The sequence below is a fragment of the Hesperophylax consimilis genome, chromosome 7 (genome assembly GCF_061612785.1).
Source record: "Hesperophylax consimilis isolate HC1 chromosome 7, BYU_Hcon_1.0, whole genome shotgun sequence".
NCBI lineage: Eukaryota > Metazoa > Arthropoda > Insecta > Trichoptera > Limnephilidae > Hesperophylax > Hesperophylax consimilis.
This window is the reverse complement of record NC_142842.1, coordinates 34,446,212-34,472,102: the sequence shown is the minus strand read 5'-3', so window position 1 is coordinate 34,472,102 and position 25,891 is coordinate 34,446,212. Positions and strand designations below refer to the sequence as shown.

The 25,891-nt window shown below is 32.8% G+C and overlaps 1 pseudogene across 1 annotated transcript; it reads right to left on the bottom strand.

Annotated features, from left to right (window-relative positions):
• Positions 1-12,070: 12,070 nt before the first annotated feature.
• Positions 12,071-24,881, bottom strand: LOC149422661 (rutC family protein UK114 pseudogene; annotated as a pseudogene). Its single transcript, XR_016302439.1, has 3 exons — positions 24,528-24,881; positions 16,782-17,017; positions 12,071-12,409 (listed from the first exon to the last, which is right to left on the bottom strand). The product of XR_016302439.1 is annotated as a rutC family protein UK114 pseudogene (transcript).
• Positions 24,882-25,891: the final 1,010 nt, after the last annotated feature.

Below are 25,891 nucleotides of genomic sequence, written 5' to 3'. Positions count from 1 at the left end.
ACGGGCCGTACTAATAAACTAGTTTAATTTTACACAACGGACAAACAAACCTTAATGTAGGGTAAATCAGCTGTGTAAAATTTACATGTTCATTAGTAAGGGGGTTAATTTAAAACGTAATTTGTCATCATCGTGATTAATTTTTGAGTTATTAGGTATTATTTACCCGGCGTTGCTGGGGGTTTGGGGGGTTATCTTTAGGAGATAGCCATATTCTATGATTGACTTTTCTGTAGGCCTTCTTAAGATATACAATTCCTTGGAACATTATTTTGATGTATCTCATAAGGTTTAGCCAGCATTAGCAATATAAGCGATCGAAAATATCTTTTTTACAACTTGATTAGAAAACATTGACTTTTCTCTATTTTTTATAAATATAATATGCATGTATTATATATTAAAACCTCCCAAAAGAAGTTCTATTAAAATCCGTTGCATAGTCTAGAAGAACTAAGCTCACAAACAGACAGACACGGATAGCGACTTTATTTTTTACTATTTAGAAATGCAGTTTTTCCAAAGTTTTGGACAGCGTTACAGTATCCATAATATTTGGCTAATTTATATAGCGCCGTTTTCGTGAGAAATCACCTCAAGGGCGCTGTATCCATATTATAAATGTACTTAGACTTAGCATATTTAGTATTAGAAACAAGGGTAAATTATATTGTAAAAATGTAGGTTTATATAAGACCACATGAATGAAAACTATTTTGAAGTTACTAAATTAATAACTAAAATCACTGACGCCAGATTTAATCAAATATTTAATTTTTAATCTCCCGTTGAACGTTTGAATCCTAACTTAATAATGAGCAAGCCATGGCGCCTGATGGGTAATTAGAGGGCTGCAAATGGCCTTCGTGAACTCACCCCTACACCGGATAGTAAGTAAGAACTACTGCTGCTTCTTGTGATTAGTGTGGTAGATATTGCATTCAACATTCCCACTGATATGGACAGAGATAACCTAGTATTGCAATCAGGTACCTACTACCTATTCAATGACGACCTCTTTCCTTGGCTCGGTCGTTGATCTAAAACCCAGGTAGGCAAATAAATGTTAAGTATTTATTTAATTAAATTTTGTTTTTTTTTTATATTGTTCTATTTTAATTTATTTTGTTTTATTTTATTTTATTGTATTTTATTTTATTTTAATTTTTTATTATTATTATTATTATTTTATTTTTTTTTAATTTATTTTGTTTTATTTTATTTTATTTTATTGTATTTTATTTTATTTTAATTTTTTATTAGATATTATTTATTTTTATTTTTTTATTTTTTATATAAATATTATAATATTATATACCTACTTTTTACCTAATTTTATATACCTATATATTTTTTATTTTTTATTTTTTTATTTTTTTTTTATTATTTTTTATATTTCATTCTGTTAAATGTTATTCCACAAATAATTAATACAAAATAACGTATGGGGAATAACCAAATAATGTCAATTAGCCAGTATAACCAAAATAAATATAAGAAATATAACCAAACGGCACTAAAACATCATACTACCTACATCAGCACAAAGACAACCTACCTAGCTCCTAAAATCTTCAACCTTCTCCCTGATATCCAAAAAATAATGACAACTCGAACGAATGTTAACTCCATACTTTCAAAACACAAATAACTCTATGGATCCTTACATATGCAATACATTTCAACTACGACACCCATACATCCCATACATATCTCTAATCTCCCTCCACACATCTCTCACATTCGTCAACTGACTTAATTCATTTAATATATAATATTTCACTTATTATTTGTCACATAAAATGTAAACTAAAACTAAAATATAAAATAAATATTCAACTATAATGTATGTTATGAAAATCTCCAAACTGTAAACTTCACCCGTCATAACACAGGGGAATTCTTACATTCCTACATCCCTACATCCCTAGCATGGCGGTTTAAATAAAATTCGAAATGTATCTTTGTAAATTTTAAATTTTAAAAAAAATTTACCCCACGTTTCAGGGCTTGTAGACTCTCTCAGTAAAATACCAGCACTGATTTATATAGCATTAAAATATAAATAAATAAGAATAATAACATATGTGCATTCTAGCATCATGTTCATCAATCAAATGCATTGTACATTTGTATAGCTTTGTATTAGTGATCGACGAACCGGTGGATGCAATCTGTTAGACATAAATTGATAATAGTTTGACAAGTCTATAGTTAGTAATAACATAGACCAGGGCTTCCCTAACTGTGAGTCAATCCGAGGGGCGTCGTGAGGCAATCTTTATAGCGAGAATATCGTTCCATCAGCACTGCAGCGTTAAGTGTTTTATTACCGTTTGCGACATCATACTTGTGTGAGACAGGTTTCTCTGCAGTTGCAGTCATTAAGAATAAGTACAGATCAAAAATAAATTTATAGGCAGAGACGAGAGTGGCGATTTCGAAACTTCAACCTCGTTGTGAGAAACTATGCTCAGAAAAGCAAGCACATCCTTCTCATTAATACCAAAGAAAAAAACTGTTTTTTTATCCTTTTTGTTTGCTTCCATTTTTGTTTTTATGTTGTGTTCTTTATTTTCTAATAAAAAATTTAGATACTATTTGGAGTTTTTCTGACAAATTGTTATTAGGTAACGTACCCATACAGCGTGACCCGTTCAGGGGGCGGCTTCAAAATACTACGCTTGGTACAAATGAGCGGCGGGGGGGCTTAGATTTTTAGTCACCGGGGGGGGGGGCGTCGCAAAAATATGGCAACTTCCCAAGGGCGTCACAGTTGAAAAAAGTTTGGGAAGCCCTGACATAGACCATTGTAGAAATGTATTATATATTTGTACAGCGCCCTTGATGTGATTTTGCACAATAAACGGCGCTATACAAATCATCCAAATATTATTCATATTATTAACCGGTGAACTCATCAAAATGAAAATAAACACATATTTTAAAAATGATGAAACGTCATGAAACAAATTGTGGATAAAATAGGTCAATTGCTAATGTGTTAAGTTATCACGGAATTAAACATGCATTAAACATCGTACCCCAAAAATACAAAGACCAAAAATACCAATTTGGGCCTATATTGTATTTCACCGTGATTACGAAATTAAAATGGGATGGTGATATACAATTTCAACCAAGTGTAAAAGAGACAGACCACATGCTAATTGATCTAGAACCAAAATGTACTAAGTCAGTGGCACATTTGTTTCCATTCAAATTTGTTGCACTTCTAGTTTTCTTCTTTATTTTATACCAAATGGACACCCTTTTTGAAAAAACAATTTTTTTACCAGATTTGTAAAATTATCATTTACCTACAAATAATAATTTTAGGTAAATTATCATTTACCTACAAATAATAATTTTAGTCAATCGCTGTGAAGATTGATTAAGGGAAAATGGTAAATATTCAACTGCTTATAACGATAGAACAACAAGAAAATATCAAACACAGAATGTACATGGAGAAAAGTGAAATCTCTTCAAATTATTCGCTATACGGTTAAAAACGGGATTGCAGGCCTTAACGAATGTATTAATAGGTTTCCTGATAAACTTTTAGTAAATGACGAACATATTATCACGATGTCGGAACAGGTATCATGAAAATCCTATTAGTTTCGCATTTCGTCATTTTATATTGTCAAGACACATGCAGCTGCATGAACACATAAAAGGAATTTGCTAAAAGTTAATCAGGAAACGGCCTGCAATCCCATTTTTAACCAGATTACCAATAATAAGTAGAAATTTATAATACATTAGCAATACTAATTTTTCTCCGTGCATAATTTAAAATTAGTAGGTAAGGTTTAGTAAACTTACTTACCCTTGAACACTTGTGCTTGAACACGTGTTCCGATATGTTAGGAACTTACTAAAAGTTTATCATGAAACGGCTTGAAGTCCCGTTTTGACCGAATTACCAAAAATTTAAAGAGATTTTCCACCAATGTTCATACTTGTATTATAAAATTACATTGTATTATATAATAATATTGTATTATAAAATTATATTTTATTTTAAATTATCATAGTTTCAAGATAGTTTTTTTATAATTACTATTAACACTCAAAAAATTACCAAAGCTGCAACTTTGGTCAGCAAAAATAGAATTCTTTAATAGCCTATATATTATAACTTTTTTTTAAATAATGAAAAATTAAGATTTGCATGAAAAAGGCCGCGCAAAGTATGTAAATAGGTGGGTACCAACTTCCTATATCCGGATCTTTTCAAACCTCGGGTATGCAAATTGTTTAATAAAGAATTTCAGAGAGTCACAGAAATAATTATAATATATTTTTCACACCGGCATTTAAAACTGAAAATAACTTCAACGTGAAACTATATTCTTACGCGTTTTCAAGTTAGCCAAGGCGGGAACAAAGCCTTGTGTGAGAGGGTGGCATTAATTATGCATTCCTTTAAAGGAGGATATTAAGGGGGGTTGGTGGTGTTATATTATTACACCCTTACAGCAGTGATGTGATACGGCCGGGGTGGCGTGCCAAGTCTGACATATGGCCGGAGCTAGGGTCAAGAAGCCGAGTGACTGGTCTAGGTGCCACCTACCTCCGCCTTAGCAAACCACTTCACTCGAGGAGAACGGGAGATACAGCGCCATTACTACGCGGTTTCAATTCCAGCGGCTATCTACATCTCAGGTCAAGCACCTCTCCGTGTAACGTACAGCAGAGGACAAATAGGTGAAAACAATGAGCGTGATTACTGTAATCAACTACTTTAAACTTTTTTTTAAATAGTGTAATTATTTATGTAGAAAAACACGATTTATTATGATGAAAAGGTCAAAGCTCAAACAATACACATACATATATTTTTAAAATTATTACGTGATAGTATAATATAATGTTGATAATTAGAGTACATCTCATGATCAACTGATATTTCCTCTTCACGATACTATACGATTTCATCAAAAATACTATTCTCGGTTGTTTCTGTAATTGGAATTCTGGTTTAATAAACTCGGAATTGTTTCGATTTCAGAATCGTTTTCAGAATGAATGCTGTAAAAATAAGATCCCTGAGGCGTATGTGTGTCAAAACCATGTAAGATCATTTGAGAAATGTGAAAATCCTCAAAGAATGCAATGATGTAAGAATCGTAATGATTATGATTAAAAATATTTATTGCAAAAAAATACAGAGTACAAAGGGTAAGGCTTATAGGTTACATCCTATTTCTTCCAGCTAACCCAACAAATACACATTATATTACATAACCCAACAATTACACGTTAGCAAATGTATGTAAATAAAAACTAAAAAACAGAGGTATTTAATTTATGTAAGGTATTCATTTAAGGTGTAGTGACATTTGAAATTTGACATTTTTTAAGAAAGCGACGCTCAGATGGTTTGTGCATGTTTGTGCTTCTATAAATGGTAGCAGAAATCGGGGACGCCCGAGGAAGACATGGCACTACCAAGTGAATCAGATACTGGACTCGTGCCATGTCAAGAGTCAGAATAATATAAGAGTATGTACGAAACGATTTATGAAAGTGAATGAGGCTAGGAGTGTGTGCCAAGACAGAGTTGGTTGGCGGTCCATCCTCTACCTACCTCTGCGGGGAAACGGCATGATGTTTAGTTAATTGATATTATTAATAAAGAAAAACACAATTTATTATAAATGTAAGGTTAGACTTCAAACATGACAAATCTTTTTTTTTATCATTACGTGACAGTATTATGTATGTTTGATAATTATTCATATCAACGTTATATCTACCATACATATGTAATGTTAATTTTTTGTTTTTATTTTTTTTTATCTATTTTTTTCAATTTGACAGACGGCTATGGGTACCACCGACCCGAGAACCATTTATTGGATAACCAACACCCCGCCATAGATCATCCTAAGTAGTTCGTTACGTTTGGTGTCTTAGCAGGGGTGCTCGGGTTCATGGGATCAGGTTTATCTAGGTCTTGGCCGTGGGTGCGTTTGCCCACCTATGCATGGCGGGCCGGATGGGGAAATACTGGTTGAGGGAGACCTTGAGACTCCTGGACACAGTGACCTGCTGATTCCTTCCCACCTCTCACACCGTTTTCCTTCCCAGAACTTCCTCTGCTTCCTTTTCCTAAAAACACCCCCTACACAGTATCCCCAAAGATAACATAGACCCTGAAGATTTTTTTTCCTCAGTGCCTGCTATGTGGAGCTAATGTAAAAAATATACTTATATTTCTATCATATTTTGTGGTGAGTTCTGTAATGATTACTTTCAAGAAGAGAATTTCAACTTTGGGTATTACATTCAAAAACGCCTTGAACTTTCAGTGTTACCAGCCCAAAAATAACCAAGCATTATGTAAATTTTTGACAAAACCGACCACGCGACATGCCCAAAATTTAGTAATAAAAAAACTTCTAAAGGCCTAAAAACATACACCACACGAATATTACAAATTTTATTAATCAAAGCATTTTAATCGTATTTTCATTGTTCTTAAAATATTTTTAACTTCCACTTTAAATCGAATTAAATTATCAAACATTAAAGCATTGAGTGTGTTCAATCAAGCAATTTAATGGCTACCCAAAGTGGCGTACGTTTAGTATCCGTAGATCTCACCTCTAGTTTACGAGTGTGCATAACACCAAACTAACAATCTATATCTTAATATATAAAAATGATGTGTTTCTGTTATCGTACACGCTAATCTCCGAAACCGCCCAACCGATTTCAATGAAATTTCGTGAATGTGTATGGTTGGTTACTGCTTGGAATATAGGACAGTTTTGGACCCGATAGGTAGCGCTGTTGTTGAGATTAAAATATCTTTTTTTTTCTTTTGATTTCTCATCCAAAAATACATACAACCACAAATTTCAACTGCCCTACATCGTATCTTATTCATACTTTAAGGCAGTTTTAATAGTATAGAATGGTGACGGTCGCATTTTTACTTATTTTCTATCGCACTGAAAATAATCAAATTCTACTGAAATGATCGATATCAAACGAAACGTCAAAAACAATATTAACGATGCATGTGACTTGCGCATGTATTCTATGTATGTCAAATGCATAAAATATCCGACAAAAGCGCCACTAGATAAAAGGCGGTCTAAATGAGGTTTATATAAAATATAGTCTACATAGAAGGCGGACTGTGGCAGGACACCGTCCCGAGCCCACCAGTGTATACGTTTCTTTGTTTCTCCCCTACAGACACCAAAAACTACTGGACCGATTTCTCTAAAAATTATTTTGTTCTTATAAAGTCAGTGTTTAGAAAGTATTTTGAATGGTAGAATAAGTCATAGCAGCCCGAGAAAGGCTTAACGCATTATCTCTGCATTGGAATGAGATATGGAGTCGAATTATAGATTATATAGAGGTACAGAGTCGAATTTAAGTCGACAAATTTTACGCCGAACCATTCGTAAATCCAAGCAACGCCGCCGGGTACACGTCAGCTAGCGTACAAATAAACAGATGATGGCCAATCAAAAATAAATTAGGCTGAGAATTGATTGTACGCAGCTGAATTTATGGAAATTTGACTCGTTTGTGGTTGAGTTGAAGTGTGCGTGTCTCATATCCTAATAGTCGGGGTTCACAGTCCAAATCATCACGAAAAATAAACGATGAAATGTATAACAAAAAATGATTGTTTTTTTTTTTCAAAACAACTTTTCTTTCACTTTTGAAGGTGCAATGCAATATATCATTGAAGAAGAAGTTAATGCTAACAAATGTAAAAGTTACATAAAACGGAACAAGACTCATAATAAAAAGATAACGGTCTCAACTGGGAATCGAACCCAGGATCTCTGTCTTACAGGGACAACGTATGTACCCACTAGACCATTGGGACCTAATATTTGTAAACTTCATATTTCAAATTCAGAGTTAAGGTAGGTGCTGTAGGAAGGGATTTATTAATGCGGGTCTTGAAGTGGTCAGGATTAAATGAAGGAGGAAAAACAGATGCCAGCTCGTTTCACATACTTAAACACAAAATTTTTACACAAAAACGAGTGGACGAAGCCGACCGTTCTAATGAAGCCCACATCAACTGTGAACGGGTGTTCCGCTCGTGTACGAGTTTCACGCACGTGCACCGGGGATCAATGCTGCTAGCTCCGTAGATCAGGCTAAATTTAAATACCCGTAGAACAGATGAAATCCAAGTTAGCGGTGCAAACTGTTTACAAATAACTCTCAATAATGACACATGTATCTTAGCAATATACCATTCTCCATCCTCTTATAACTTCACCATTACTAGAATCGATTACTAACTGTTTAACTGAATTATGTAATATTAAAAATTGTATTATTGCTGGTGACTTCAACATAAATATTCTACCCACAAATGAACATTCTCAGTGTCAAGAATACCTAAATATGCTCATATGTATACCATGGATTCCAAAGCACCATAAACACTCCCACATGTGCTACATTAGATTCCATCTCATGCATTGACCACATCATGGTCAAATCCAACTACCCAGTAGCATCTATTATACATGAATCTACACTTAACGACTACTACACTACTATTCTTTCCATACAAACATGCAACAGAAAAGACAGCAAATAAGAAAAAAAAATCATTCAAATCAACTATGATTGTATTTGTCAATCTCTGATGAGTAAATCGTGGTCAGAATTATATAACATCAAAAATCCAAAAGACGCTTGCACGTACTTTATTAATTACTTACAGACTGCAATTAACCAACATACAAACATAATTATAAAACAGCTACCAAATAACATTTTACCAATTAAGCCATGGATTAACTACACTATTATTAAATCTATCCGTAAACGTAACAAATTGCACAAAAACGTTATTATATTTCTCATGATATGCAACTCGATATTTACAAAATATATAGAAACATTTTTACACAAATAATAAGAAAGGCCAAAGAGATATATTACAAACAGAAAATAGAAGACTGTAATAATGATCCTAAATAACTTTGGAAAACACTTAAAGAAGCCACACACTCTCAACCTAATCCTACGAATGACTTAAAATGAGTAAAAGTTAATGACATAATATTTAGTTTTTCTAGTAATCCCAATATTATTGTTAAGCATGCAAATAAATACTTCTCAAAAATAGGTGAAGAACTCGCAAAAAATATCGATGTAAATTATGCCAACACCAGTACACTAAACTGTAATACAAATTTTCCCAACAACTTGCATAACATACTATCCCACAGCCAGTTTGGATTCAGGAAAAATAAAGGCACCTCCGAAGCCCTGGCAACAGTTACCGATTTTCTAAATGAAAACATAGAGAAGGGTTCAAAATGCATAGCAATATTCTTAGACCTGTGATATTATATATACCATTTGATACTATCTCTCACTCTAAACTATTACAAAAACTATCTAATATTGGTATAAATTGTAATTTATTTATTTATTTATTTATTGTAAGAAACAAACAGCATTTTTTTACAGGATTAGTTATACAAGAGGTTACATATGAGGTAAGCCAAAATAGTTTCTTATGCTAATGTTGGTTAATGTGATATAATACAAGATTGACTGAAAATGAAATTAACAAAAAAAATAAAAATCATTTAAATATATTAGAAGGAAGAAGGAATAGGAAAGGGCAAGAGGCAGAGGAAGATGGGATGGGGACAGGAGACGCTCATGTTGTACCTTTTCTATAACTGTGCATTAATTTAATTAATATTTGTGGTCGTGCGCTTGACTTCGTTTCGGTATTTCACAAGAGTATTATTAAGAATATCGATATTATTAAATTGCGTGTTATATTGCGCGCATATACGGGGGATTGGAGAATTTTTTCTAAGGTTGGTTCTGCATGCGGGCAAATGAAAAAAATGGTTTTGTCTGGTTGGCCTTGTAGGTATGTGAATTCTTAAATAATTTACGAGTTCAGGAGAGTCCAGGCCGTTATTCAGAATTTTGTATAAAAATATTTGATCAGATATTAATCTACGTGTTTGAAGTGGAGTAAAGTTGTGAAATTTTAAGGATTCGGTGTTATTTGCAAAGAGTAATTTAAATTTATAATTTATGTGTTTAAAAAATTTGTTTTGCACACTTTCGATTCTGTCAATATGGCATTGGTAGAACGGTGCCCAAATTAGTGTGCAGTATTCTAAGTGGGGGCGGATATACGTGGTGTAAAGGGAATACATGGTTTTAATATTGCGAAAAGGTTTAGATATACGAATTATAAATCCCAACATTTTATTGGCTTTGTTGATTACTTCGTTAATGTGTTTGATAAAATTTAGTTTTACATCCAGTACTACCCCAAGGTCACGGATTGATTCTATTTCATTGATATGTGTATCATGAAAGTTATAATTAAAATAAATTTTATTTTTGTTGCGCGTAAAAGATAATTTGTTGCACTTAGAAATGTTTATGATTAATTTGTTTAATTTACAGTATGCAAAAAGACGATTTAGGTCTTCTTGAAGTTTTATGCAGTCATTGATAGATTTGATTACTAAGTATATTTTTTTGTCATCTGCATATGCAAGGTAGTTAGCATGTAAAAAAACATTTATAAATATCAAATATATATACATTAAACAGTAATGGTCCCAGATGGGAACCCTGCGGTACGCCAGAGGGCACAGTTAAGAAACTAGACTTAGTTCCCTCAACTGATACGCACTGTAGTCTTTTCTGCAGATATGAAGTTAGCCACCTAAGTAAGTCGCCATGGATTCCTAATTGGTGTAATTTTTTAATGAGGATAGAGTGGTTAACTTTATCGAAAGCTTTCGAGTAATCTGTGTAGATAACATCTACTTGGTGTCCATTATCCATATTGCTTGTTAAGTATTCAGTAAAGTTGACTAAGTTTGTTATTACTGACCTTTTTTGTAAAAAACCATGTTGTTGATTTTGTATGCTGCGGACAATAGTTATATAAATTTCATCGTACACAATACGCTCAAAGAGTTTACTAAATACTGTGAGTATTGAGATTGGGCGATAGTTTGCAATGTTACTTTTTGAACCAGTTTTATGGATGGGGATTATAATGGCTTCTTTGAATTTTGTAGGAAATATTCCTTTTTTTAAAGACATGTTAAATAAGTTAGTTAAAGGAAATGCAAGATTTTTGGCACATTTTGAGATAAAAAATGGCGAGATACCATCACTACCCGCACCCTTTGTAACATCCAATTCATTCAAGTATTTATTGACCAATGAGTTGCTTATTTGTACGTCCCCGATCGGGTTATCATTATTAACGCAGGTAGAACTATCTATATTACTGGGATCATCCGTGCCCTCATCGCTTACGTAAGTAGATTGGAAGTGTTTACAGAACAGTTGGCACACTTGATGAGCACCGGTGCCTGACTCTTTGAAATGAACTTTATTAGCGATTACCTGTCAAACCGATAGCAAAGTGTGAAAATAACTGCAAAAGCAATCAATTACCAATTAGCTACGGCATGCCTCAAGGAAGCGTTTTGGGTCCTACCTTGTTCTTAATATACATTAATGAATTGTGTAATCTTCAAATAGATGCCAAAATTGTATGTTTCGTTGATGATACGATTCTCCTCTTCAAATCAAGAAATTGAAATGATGAATACTTAAAAGCAAACGGGGACATGATTGTTGTTAAAAGATAGTTAAAGAATAATACATTAACAATGAATGTGACCAAAACTACAAAACTACTAAATACTTTGAATTAAGTATTAATATATGTTTTTTTGTGACATTTTTTTTTATACATACAGGTACATATACAATTATACAAAACATAAGATTGACCTTTTTTTGATTGCCGGCAATCCGGGCGTTTAATAAACTAATATTATCATTTACAAACAAATAAGTAACCCACCTCACTAGAAGATTTCTGTTCAGAGGCGGGTACATATAGATATATGCTTACACATACACATACATACATACGTACGCATATATTTATATATCCGTATATTTACCTATTAATCAATATACACACATACATGAATACGCATACATACATTTATATGTACTCATACGCACACATATACAATCACTTATGTATACTCATGCATGCAAATAATCATAAAAACATAGGTATACAAAGTTTAAATAAAATTATTGAAAAATGTTATAAGGTAATCCATAAATCCAAAAATCTAAAAAAATATTGATAATTGCTAAAAGTTTAACATGGAGTGTACATAGTGTCATAAAACCAAAGATCTAGTAAGAATTATGAACATTCAGAGGTGATATGTATGGTATTGGTCGGTGGCTTCCTGACCATCTTGTCATGCCACTGTCTTGACGTCTCCCACAAGGGCCACCACCTCGATCTCCACCTTGGCGCCCAGGGGCAGCTTACCCACCTGGATGCAAGACCTGGCGGGGAAATTCGTCTTGAAAACTGTAACAAAACATAACAAACGTAAGTTAGTAGGCAAAGAGATGGAACCGCCAAACAATTCGGTCTTGGCACACCCTATTTGTATCATTCATTCACATTCATACGTCGTATCTGTTGAATCTCGGGGTTTTCTCACCAACTCGCTTATTAAATAACAACTTCAGCTGTACAAAACGTTACTTAATGTGATAGATTGTCAATGGGCTCAGCGGGCATGGCAGGTTGGAATATTGTGGATCCCGACCTTGAGGTTCCCACTTTATTTATTATACACTAGGTCTCTAAAATACTCGACAGCTGAACGCCATCGATGGGTAATCTAATAAACGGCAGTGGTAATAACCTCAAGGGTGACCTGTGTTGAAGGGTGGGACTGCTCCAATTGGACAGTCCTGGGTCTTTTACTAATATCATGGATATAACATTCCCATCATTGACTAAATAAGATAATAAAAAATCAATGATTCCCATACATGCTAAATGAAGTTATTTAGGTACCGGCTTTGTCTTTTGGGAGTCTAGCTTGATGGTTTTTGTGAAATAAAACACGAATTGTTGTGATGTGTAGCGTGTGAAGCCATATTTTTGTTGTTTGTTATGGTTTTTGTGCTTGTTGTTGTGGTTTCGTTCATGTTGTTGTCATGGTTGGTGGTGGTTATTGTGGTTATTGCTTTCGCGGTTATTTTTATTTTTTTTTATAAACGCCCTTTTTAGGGGCTTTTACATATTTATTTCACCAAACTAATATGCCTGACTAACAATCTTTTGTATGTATATTATAAATAAATTGAATAAACTGACTCGGTATAATTATTTCCCTCCATAAGTATTCAGGGCAATGACGAGTACATATGGTAGTTTGTCCCAGAATTTCTGCACTGAAATATATCCCGACATCTAGTATTACATAGTGGAATCCGAAAGCTTATCAATGGAAGCAATTCTGGACTATTATTGTGTTGTTGCGGTTATGATTATGGTGTTTGCTGTGGTGGTTGTTGTGGTGTGATGTGATGATTTTTGTATTTTTAATCACCCCGTTGGGGGCAACGGGCCAAACTTTAATGTTTATCTATTTGTGTTGTATTATAAGAAAAGATTATAAATATACATCGATAGGTTGAAAACGAGGTGTATCACAATCAGATCAACCGTAATAACCGTAATCGACAACGGCTTCCTCTTTGGAAACCTTGTTTAGGAGTGTTGATGTTTTTAAAAAGTCAAAATTCCACATGTTATACTTGCAGGCTATACTTTATTTTATTTATTTATTTATTTGTTAAGACATACACAGTACAATAAGATACAATTAGATATTTTTAGTTATTACATAGTTGTAGTACCTATTACGTATGTCCATAAAATATCATTACGTAATTTCGCCTGAGATTGTTATAAAAGGAAGGAAGTGTGTGGATAGATAATAATAAATGAATTGAAAACAAGAATTATAATAAGCTCACGAATTGTAATTGACTGTTAATACATAGGAGTTTTGAAAAATGATGTGAAATTATTTTTGAAATATGTCATGTTAAGAAATTTAATAAGTTAGTTTTGTATGTTAGAAAGGAATCATGAAAGATGTCTAAATGTAGTAATTTTTCGTAATGGGTGTATGTTGTGATTGCTCGAGTAATTACTGAGTTGTTTGCTGCATTGATATTGTTGGCTTCAATGTGAAATAGTGTAGTGTGCCTGGTACGCCTCGTTGGAACATTTAAACCAATGACGGATAGCAATTCGGGACTATCAATTTTATTATTTAGCAAATTATGTAGAAACAACAGGTCTGACAATGTGCGTCTTTTTTGTAAAGTCAACATATTATTTGTAGTTTAGTTGTATTTCTTGAGTAAATGTTTCGAAAATTCATTCTGTATACTTTCTACTAAATCTATGTATACCTTATATTGAGGATTCCATATTGTGGAAGCATACTCCAGTGGACTTCTGACCAATGAACAAAACAAAATTTTCGGAGTCTTAGCACTTTTGAAAACTTTGCATATTCTTAATAAGAAACCTAGCATTCTGTAGGATTTTGAAATAATGTGTTTAATGTGCTTGTCAAAAATTAATTTGCTATCTAATTAAACACCTAGATCTTTACACGTAGACATAGGTTGTAAAGGTTTGTTATTCAAGTTGTATGGATAGATGATTTTGTTTTTATTTCTAGTAAATGTAATCGAGTGAAACTTAGATATGTTTAAGGACAATAAATTTGATTCACAATATACGCACAAATTATCAAGATCGCTTTGAAATTCCATACAATCGGGTAAACACTGTATAGCTTTATAAATTTTCATGTCATCCGCGTATAAAACAAAGTAACTATTTTTAAAGCATACGTAAATGTCATTTATATAAATATTAATAAGAGTGGTCCAAGATGTGACCCCTGGGGCACACCTGAGACGATTTCCGTTAAGCAAGATGCAAAACCATTGACAACCGTGATTTGGTGCCGATTATTGACGTATGATGCTTATACTTGTCATAAAAGAGCATTATTATTTTATGGATTTAAATATATATATATATTTTTTTTTTAAATTTAATTATTTTAATATTACATATAAATATTACATATATGTAACAACTATTATAAAAATTGTTATTATAGAAAACAATTTCAAAGTCCATAAAACCAAATCAAATTAAAAATATTTTACGCCACACGACGCCAGAAGTTCAGATATAATACTCGTAAAGATAAGAGGGTTGGTTGAAACAAAACAAATGAAATACCAACTTGAAGCCTATGGGTATAATGTATGACTCAAAAATAAAGATTTTTGACACATTTGTAAATAATCGAATGATGATTTGACTATACCAAGATAATCTACCCTGAAGCTGGGATTGCAAACCATACTAGTTCAGGGCGGAATTTGGCCTCCTCTAAAAAATATCTCCACCGGCTTCAATTCCTAGCCATTCTTCTCCAGTCCTCGAACCTCTCCATCCTGCACCAGTCTTCCTCCAAGCAATCAGTCTCAATCTAGTGTCAAAGCAATCTACCTCTTAGTCGGTCTGTCTCTAGATGGCTTCCGCTGGTGTAACCACTTTGACAATAATTTTCAATGCTCTGTAAACAGGCTTTTTGTGAAAAATTGTGAGGCGGCTATGGTACCGCCGCACTGGGAACCGTTAATAATTGGATAATCAAAATTTCTGCCATAGCAGGGGTGCCTAGCTTCATGGCGTGGATTATCCCCACCAGCTGTGTGGCGGGCCGGATCGGAAGGGGCTGGTTGATTGACTTCTCCTGTCGGACTCTCGACCCATCGCATTGCCTTGCACGGGAGTGTGAAGGATGGACTCATGCGTCCGTCGCTCCTGGACACACTGACCACCAGGTTCCTACGCACACAATATACCTTTTTCCTACCTAGAACATCCTATCCTTCCTTTCGTTAAAAAGACCCTCCACACGGCATCCCCAAAGATGACATCTCTAATCGCGTGTGATTTTTTTTCTAATATAACAGTCGGCATCGTGACAAAACGATGCACGTTTATTTAGGTTATTTTTTATTTCTTTTTATTTAGGAAGCAAACAGTCGTACAGTAAAAAATTATAACAATAAACATTCATGTGTTCTAGACTAATTAAGTTCCATTGAGTTAAATGTTGATTTAGTATTTTTTACCTACACAACATATTAAATGGCAAAAAATAAACATAATAAAGAAATACATAAAATTAAAAACAAATAGAAAAAATACAACTTATCGCATAGCTATACTATTCACTACGGGTGATAATAATGTAATTTTCACAACAACAAAAAAATCGAATAAAATGAAAGTATTTTTATTTATTAATTTATTTAGCTGAATTTTATATGATATCAAGTTATGGTTGAAAATGTCTACATCTCTAGAGGCATTGTGAGTTTCACAGATACGTACTATTACAGAGTTTTGCGCTATTTGGATTTACAATGTGGTATTCTAAATAAATCGTTCGATCTGGTGTTTTGCTTGGGGCAACGACTGCAATCCTTTCTAACAGATATGATGAATCAACAAGGCAGTTCACGATTTTGTGTAAGAATAATGCATCAGAAATTTTTCTGCGTTTATATAAAGTGAAGTAAACGTTTTAAGTCATTTTGCTATACAAATATTTAACTTTCCAAAAATTATTCAGTAGGCTTCAAAGCCGTGCTTAAAAATAAGACACTTGTGGATTTAAATAAATCATTTCGCAGCCAGATTGTAAAACCCCGGGATGTTATCTTATTTAATTCATTCTCTATTCTTTAAAGGTTAAAAATTCAGTGTGAATTCTTTATTCTAATTACACTAAGGTCATTGAAATTAATCCTGCATGCTACATTGAAAATCCGCTTACATTCTTGGTAGACAGAATTGACAACCGCGGAGTCGGCAATGTCACTGAGCATGACGGTGGTCTTCACGACGTTCTCGTACTTGCTCCCGGCAGCCTCCAGGATGTGCCCCAGATCCGAAAGGGCCTGGCGCGCCTCGTGCTCCGCGCCCCCAGCCACCAGCTTGACCTTGACCGAGTCCTTGTCCAGCCCCACCAACCCCGACACGTAGAGAGTGTGGTCTGCCAGTACGGCGGTGCTGCAATTCAAAGACATCACGTTAGAAACGTTGCGAAAACTGACACATTAAGCTACTTCACACAAATTCATGTGTCAATCATCATTTTGATTGAGGTGGTATCCCCGGTATCTAGGGAAATTTCAGACCGAAATCTAGGGAAATAAATTTTTTGGGCGATCTCATGCATTGAAATCAGTAATTATATTATTCTTCTCATAGTTTTGGTCATTCTTATCGTATCCAACTAGCGTAAACCTTTTATTTTTGAAATAACTTGAAGGTTTTTTTTTCTGTTTCAAATTTCCGTTGTAGAGTCGTCTTCAATGATTCATATTATCTTTGATGAAAATCGAAAAAGCACTGACAGAAAAATGATTGTTTACAAAATCTAACTGTTATTAACCACTTGTCAAGATTAACCCCAAGAAATTTATATAAAAGAAACACACATTTCAAATAATTTATAATTAAAATAATTTTCTGTTTTAACATTATATTACAATAGGTTGCTACTTTATCGCTCATCAGAAACAATCAGTTCCAGTGTTGAGAATGATAAAAGACAAAATTCGAGTTATTATCATTCAAAGACAGACCCATAAACGAAATTAGTATGTTTTAATACTTGTTATATCTCTGCTTACTAGCAGATTTCTGTGTTGGGAACTCTTGTGAAAAGTAAAAGGTTTTTTTACTATAATTGCGTTTATTTACGTTACAATAAATAAGTCTGGATTTAGCTACACTGTTCATTACCCGAGGGTTGGTAATTCTCTGTTTCTCGAAGCTTGTTTTCTGGCAATAAAATCCCACAGGCAATTGCTATACTCTAGCGACATCTGTCGGACTCTGAAGTAAACTTTATGACTGGTGCCATCTATCGCTTGAAAACCCAACTTATTACCAAACATCACAATACTGTTTCTTAGTCAGTTTTCGAATGCCTATACTTATTTGTAAACTCGCTGTAAGAAAGATAAAAATACTACCTTATTGCAAAACCTTGTTAACCCCTGAGTGGCCTTATAGATAAAAATACAAATAATTTCCGCATGCTGGAGTACATTTTGAGATCTAAATTTAGAGGAGTGATTAATAACCTTATCTTTGAAGACTTGTTTAGTAAGTATTTTTATATGATGCAATTATAATTATTGCCATTTTTTAGAAAATTTGACAGAAGTAATCGATTTCACCACCATTTTACAAGGACAGACACACTCACATTCTTAAGTATTGTATTAAGGCAGGGCCGGCTCTGAGCCAAACGGCGCCTGGCGCGAGTAATTTTTTTACGCCCCTTATCAAAACCAGTAGGCGCCCAGTTAGGATCAACTATTGTGATCACACTGTAATCAATCATATTTGGATGATTTGTATTTCTGTGTAGCGGCGTTGTGTTAGAACTGTTGCCTTGACAATTCAGCAGACCGCTCCAATTGCGCCCGGACAGGGTCCGGCCCTGAGTAAGTGGGTACCTATCTATCTTCTCAATTTAATTTCTACAAAAACGTTAATATATACTTAGTTCCTGATAGCTTACAATATATAATGTGGTCATAATAATCACAAAACGTGAAATCGAAAAATTATTACGAACTACTCATTATTTTCCTGCCTCGCTCGAGTTCCGCGCATTTTTTTTCAAAATATATTTAGGTACCTACGTATATATATATATATATAACGTAAATTATTTGGGAAAAAAACAATATATTTATGGCAATAAATTATTATTTTTAACATTATAAAATTTTGAAGCTTCCTCGTCCACGATTGAATTGACATGGCAAGTTGAAAATAGTTGCGTTGCGTTGGCCTATAAATTTTATGCAGAAAAGCGGTGAAAATTTCTTGAAGCCAGAGCTCAATGTTTTATATTGTTTAGTGGCAGACACAGTGAGGGAAATGTGCATGTTTCAATGAAAAGTATATAGGTAGGTATGTAGGATGTAGATATTGTACATTCATTGAAAAACGTTAAATTTTAGATCAATGTAATGATAAAGTGAATATGGAATAATAATATTTGCAAGCAATAAATTTAGTATTGTTAACATAATAGAACATCCAATACACTTAGTAAACTGCATCGAAGTACATTTCAAACTCGGCAAATCAATATACCATCTAATAGCTATCTATAGAACGCATGGCTCGAATATTATTACATTTATTAATGACCTCAAATACATATTATTAAAATTAAAAAATAAACTTTGCTTCGTCGTAGGAGATTTTAACGTTAATATTAATGAAAAAATAGAAAATAATAACAAAAATGAATACATCAATTGTATGACTGAACAAAATTTTATATCTTGCATAAATAAAAATACTAGGGAAATAAAAGAACATACTCCATCTTGTTTAGACCACATTTGGACAAATGTAAACATTAAAGATCTTCACAAAATAAAATCAATTGTTTGGAAAACTAACATAACTGATCATCACTCATGCTTACTTCTGTATAATAATAATATTAAACATAAAAAACATAATTTAATAACCAAAAAATCAACAATAGATATGACTATTCTCTCTGAAAAATTAAAAAAGGAGAGTTGGAATAATGTTTTAAACAGTGATGATACTGAAATTTGTTCGACTAACTTCGAAAATATTATGTCACAACACATTAAAAATTCGACAACTGAGATAACAACACACATAAAATCAAAATTAAGATGTTTAAAGCCTTGGATTACCAAAGGGCTTATTATATCTATCAGAAATAAAGAAAAACTTTACAAAATAACTTTAAAAAATCCCCAAGATGAAAAAGCATATATTTTCTATAAAAAATATAAAAATAAATTAACATCTTATATTAAAAAAAGTAAGGAAGAGTATTTTAAAAATAAAATATTATCTTCAGAAAATAACCATAAACAAATGTGGAAAACTGTTAATTTCGCCATAGAAAATACAAAAAAAACACAAAACATTAAGTACATTGAACATGATAAAAAAATTATAGATGCCAATATACAGCCTAAACAATGTGCAAACATACTTAATTCCTTCTTTGCAAATGTTGGGAAAAATCTTGCGAAAAATATCCATAAGCCTTCAAACCAAGAAAACCATAAAAATAAAAATATACAGAAACATAATATACTTTCAATGTTTGAAACAACAACAGAATGTGAAATCTCGAAAATAATAGAAAATATGAAAGGAGGTTCGTCTCCCGGTTTTGATTCTATTACGACACACATGTTAAAAACTATGAAACCTCACATAATAAAACCTATCACTCATTTAATAAACTTAAGTTTAACAAATGGAATTTTTCCAATGAACTACAAAACCACAATAATCTCACCTATTTACAAATCTGGAGATCCACATCAAGCAACGAACTATCGCCCAATATGTCTAATTTCTAATATAGGAAAGATCTTTGAAAAAATAGTAAAAAAACAATTGGTAAATTTTCTAGATAATAATAAAATATTACACAAAAACCAGTTTGGCTTTATAAAATCACTCAGCACACAAGATGCTATTGCTAACGTAACTTCATACATTCACGAATCATTAGATAAAGGTAAAAAATGTGCGGGTATATTTATTGACCTTAGAAAGGCATTCGATAGCATATCCCATGAGATGCTATTAAAAAAATTGAATAATATCGGCATAAAAGGCAACGTGATTAAATGGATCACCGACTACTTAAAAAACCGTCCTCAAGTGGTAAAAATCAATCGTGTTAAAAGTGATCAAGAGATTACAAGCTTTGGAATCCCCCAAGGTACAGTGCTTGGACCAATTCTATTTACTATATATGTAAACGATATTTTTTTTCAACCTTTACATGGTCAAATCACGTCATACGCCGATGATACAGTATTAATAATAAGTGATAAGACTTGGGAAAAAGTAGAATTAAAGGCCACAGAAGACATCAACACGCTCAAGAATTTTTTCGACACCAATTTACTGTCACTTAATAATGAAAAGACATTTGTAATTCCATTTGCAATCCATACAAATGATACTCCTAAAAATTTTAACATTGTCATACATAATAATACTAAAATTCACAACCAAAACTATTGCAAATCAAACTGTACAGTACTAAAAACAACAAATGAAATTAAATATCTAGGAGTAATTATTGATAAAAATCTGAAATGGAAGGAACAAATATGTCAAGTAGTAAAAAAAATTAGAAAATTAATATATATATTTTTAAGAATTAGAAACTTTCTGTCGATAAAAAATCTATATTTAATTTACTATGCCTTAGTTCAATCCACTTTACAATACGCTATTATTAATTGGGGATCCGCGTATAAATGTAACCTTCTTCCAATTGAAATTATACAAAGAACAATTATTAAAATTATATTAAAAAAATCCTTTGACTACCCAACAGAACGCCTGTTTGAAGAATTTCAAGTACCTACATTTAAAGACCTATATATTAAAAACTCATTAATCCAAATTATAAAAGAAAAAGATAAATATTAATTTTTAAATGAAAACAGAACGCGACTTAGACATGTTTTTCTATGCCCAAAACTAAATACGTCTTTTGCACAACATCATTATACTTACCAGGGAAGAACTTTTTTCAATCGTCTACCAGAAGAAATCAGAAGCATTAATGATAAAACCCAAATACTGCTCTCTGTCAAGAGACACTTTAAAAATATTCTGAAAAAAAAACTACTGTCACTTAATTAATCTCAAAAATATCCTTAGTTTTCCATAACTTTCTTTCTTTATTAAAATTTATTATATTAATATATTATCCTTCACTACTATCAAAAAAAAATACTACAGCAAACATACATTTATGTACAATGAATTATCTAAGTACTAACTAACAACAACATTTCTGTACACTCCCCTTCCATACACAAGCAAATGCTTTCAATGGAAGAGTAGTAAAAAAAACCCAAGATGTAAAATGAATTATGTACCATGTAAACTTATTATTAAAAATAAAAAATAATTCCAAAAAAAAAAAAAAAAAAAAAGTAAATTGAATTTCTCCAAGATTGAACCGCACCATACAGGGTGACTTTTTGAAAAAAAAAACAGAATTGGACAGCTGGGGTCGATGTGAGAGGTTTGGCGGTTACTTGGCTGAGTTGCCAGAGACGACATGTGGAAGATTTTTTAAAAATTGTTTTTGAAAAAAAAATTATAAAAACATCAAAAAAATCACCGGGGTCAAAATTTCATTTACATTTTTTACTAGAAATAATACCAGGAAACATTGACTAAAGTAATTCTAGTACGTCCCTAAACATCCTGTATACACGGTGTCCGGAAACTTGTATTAACGCGGGAAGTAGTGGAATCTACGTCACACTTGGAGTCGATTTCGAAGTATCACTTTTATGGATTTGAGCTTTCGATTTCGAGAAAATCCTAGGCCGAAGTTTTTAAGGTCAATTTAAAAAATATATCATTACGAAGTTAATAGGACCCGATCCAAAAGTTAAAAATAGTAATAATCGAAATGCTTTGATAGAAAAAAAAAGTTTTTTGGGTTCTTTGTTTGATCATTTTTCCGCTTGTACCACCACTTTCCGGACGCTGTTTACACTAGTACAGTCCTATTAATTTACTATTAGGTACTATTATTGTACATTGTACTCCCATGAACTGTCGTAAAATAATCGTATATTTAGCTTTGCAATAAAATCCAAGAAGTTATATCAAGCATAACAATATAAAATCACACCTTTTTATGACGTATGTACCTCCGATGACCTCTGTAGTAGAGAGGTCAAAAGTTCAAACCCGGCTTTAGAAAAATAATAAATTGGCATAGTAAGATGAAAATGTTGCTAGAACTGAATAATCAGGTAGTTATTTATCTGGCTCGAACCAATACATTTCCCCTTCCCCTCCTACATTTCCCTTTGCCTAGTAACTTTCCCGTTTTTCAATGACAAGAACAAGTACAAGAACCCCAGCTGTCAGGAGCCAGCTGGATTACGGCATCCCCGTCTGGGGTATATTGTTACGCTGAAGGGAGTGGGGAAGGGAAGGAGATGGGGAAGAGGACAGTTGGGATTACCTGGTCATTTAGATTCGGTCACCAAACATGGCGAAAGCCATTGAACCTAACCCAAATAACCACCATTCTCCCGCCAATGTAAAAAATCTTGTCAATCGCATCAATGGCGTAAATTGAGAAGAAGTAACGTTTGAAAATTGATATTGATCGTCTCCGGTGCACTTTCATACTTTCAGTAGGTACCTAACTTCATGATGTAATATCTAAATGCTTTTGAATCATGGAAAACTATCAGGCATTTCTATCCATTCTCTATCCCATTTTGTTGCCCTTCACGTTCCTAGCTCCACACATTATAGAACTTGTTTTTTACAGGAAACAAACAAACCAACGGAGTTTGTTACACGTAAACTCCGCTGTAACTTTTCTCTATATGCTGACGACCTCAAGTTATATAAAGCAATTAAATCTATGGAATATTGTGAACTCTTACAACAAGACCTTAACACTTTATCTGCTTGGTGTGTTGACAACTAAATGGAACTGAATATAGCTAAGTGCAAAGTTATAAATTTTACTAAGAACACCAATAAAACCCTATACTATTCATATAGCATATGTGGTCACAATATGGAAACAGTTGAATCGATCAAAGATTTAGGAATTATATTCGACAACAAACTAACATTCAACCAACACATCGAATACATTGTAAGTAAATCACATAAATGACTTGGTTTTATTGTAAGATCAAAAACTGTTCAGAATTCTAATAGCCTAATAATTCTATTCAATTCGTTAATCCACAGTGTTCTTGAGTATCGGTCAACAGTCTGAAATCCACATTATATCACACAGGTAACTAGACTTGAATCTGTCCAAAGAAAATTTATACGGATTTTGTCTTATCGATCAGGTGTCTACCATCTACTAGATACTAGACGGTTACGAACAAAGACTTACATATTTCAAATTAGAGGGTCTAGTTAAAAGACGAAACTTAAATGACCTCTTAATGCTTTACAAAATTGTGAATAATCAAGTAGATAGTAACATAGTCCATCAAATCAAGTTAAACGCTAGGCCCAAATTCACTAGAAACCTTAACATATTTTGGACCGAAATTTTTACCAATAACACTGGTTATTTAAATCCTATGAATTATAATCCTAGAATGTCTCGAGCATACAAAAATATTGCTAAAACACATGCTTGCATAGATATTTTCGTAAATAATATAACTTGTTTCAAGAGATGTCTCCGCGATTTCTGTACCTAAAAAAAAACAAACAAATATTGTTGCAAACATGTGCAAATGTGATTGCTGCAGACACATTAGTCTAGGGACATTTATATTTGTATGTAGATTTATTTTGTACCAACAATACGAATGTACTTTAAATGTCCTGTTTATGTCTTAAATAAATAAAAAATATTTTTAAAAAACCGAGCCATGCACCTAAACAGGAAAAGAAAACGTAACTTACAAACCTAGAACTTGCAACAGACGTGCTCAATATAATAATCAAGTTCACAAACCTGTAGGGTCCTCCAGGCTTGTAGGTGTTGGGTGAAGTGATGATTTTCCTGATTATGGTACACATGATGGAGATATGTATTATTGACACACAACCTTCAGAATGGCGACTCGTCAAGAGAATGAATTCCCTGAATCTATGAAACTTACTATTTATTACTATCAGAAAGCAGTTATCGCAACAAATAACTTTAAAATTTTAATTATAACGTGAGTTATTTTGCCTGCAATCGATAAAATTTTAGAAAAATATGTTTCTGTATAATCAAACAAATACCTAGAAAATTTTCGCATTATAGACACAAAAACAATATGGATTTCAAAAGAAAAAAAAGCACAGAAAAATATTACAGGACTTCTCGAATTATATAAATAATGAATTAAACCATAAAAGACATGTATTAGTACTATTTATCGATTATTCCAAAACATTTGATACCATTGATCCACAAAAATTTTTAAAAATCTAATACAAAATTGGAATTAGAGGAAACCTATTATCTGTGAAAAAATATTAGAAAAACTGAGTGGGAAGAAAAAAATGAACGCTGGCGTCCCTCAGGGTTCAATTTTGGGACCCACGCTTTATATAATATTTGTATCAATAATGAAAAACCTTTTTTTATATGTAAAACATTTTATATATGCAGACGACACTGCTCTTGTTATATTTGATGATCAATTATCTAATGCCATTAAATATATGCAGCATGACTTTACGTCCCTGATTAAATGGTCACACGACGCAGGCCTAATCATAAATACCAAAAAACCAAATTCGATCTTCACATTCTTCAGTTCTGAATAACCCTAAAATAATATCTCACAATTTTGCATATATTAATCAAAACATTTTCCATCACTGCATATGCGATAATATTGAACTAGATAATGAATATGTTTATTTGGGAGTGACTGTTGATTGCAACTTTAAATGGGACTTGCAAATAAACAAAATTTGTAACAGGCTGAGGGTGATAGTGGGTAAACTGTACAAATTGAAATGTTTCGTTCCTGTGAATATTTTTAAAATAATTTGCTTATCACTCGCAGAATCTACTTTGCGTAATGGAATAACCACATGGGGACACTCTTGCAAAACTAATTTAAATTACCTACAATTCGTACAAAATTCTATGATTAAATTACTAGTTCCAAAACAGATATTTGCACAGAGGCGAAACATATCATTGTTGTATCGGAACTTGACTGTCTTGCCGGTACAGGCCTTATTATGGCACAAAATATTGACTCAGCATATTATATCTGACTCCGAATATAAGAGGAAAGTGGAACATGAACATAATACTAGGTTCACAAAAAATGAATGAATGCTTGTACCAAAACATAACAATAAATACGGACA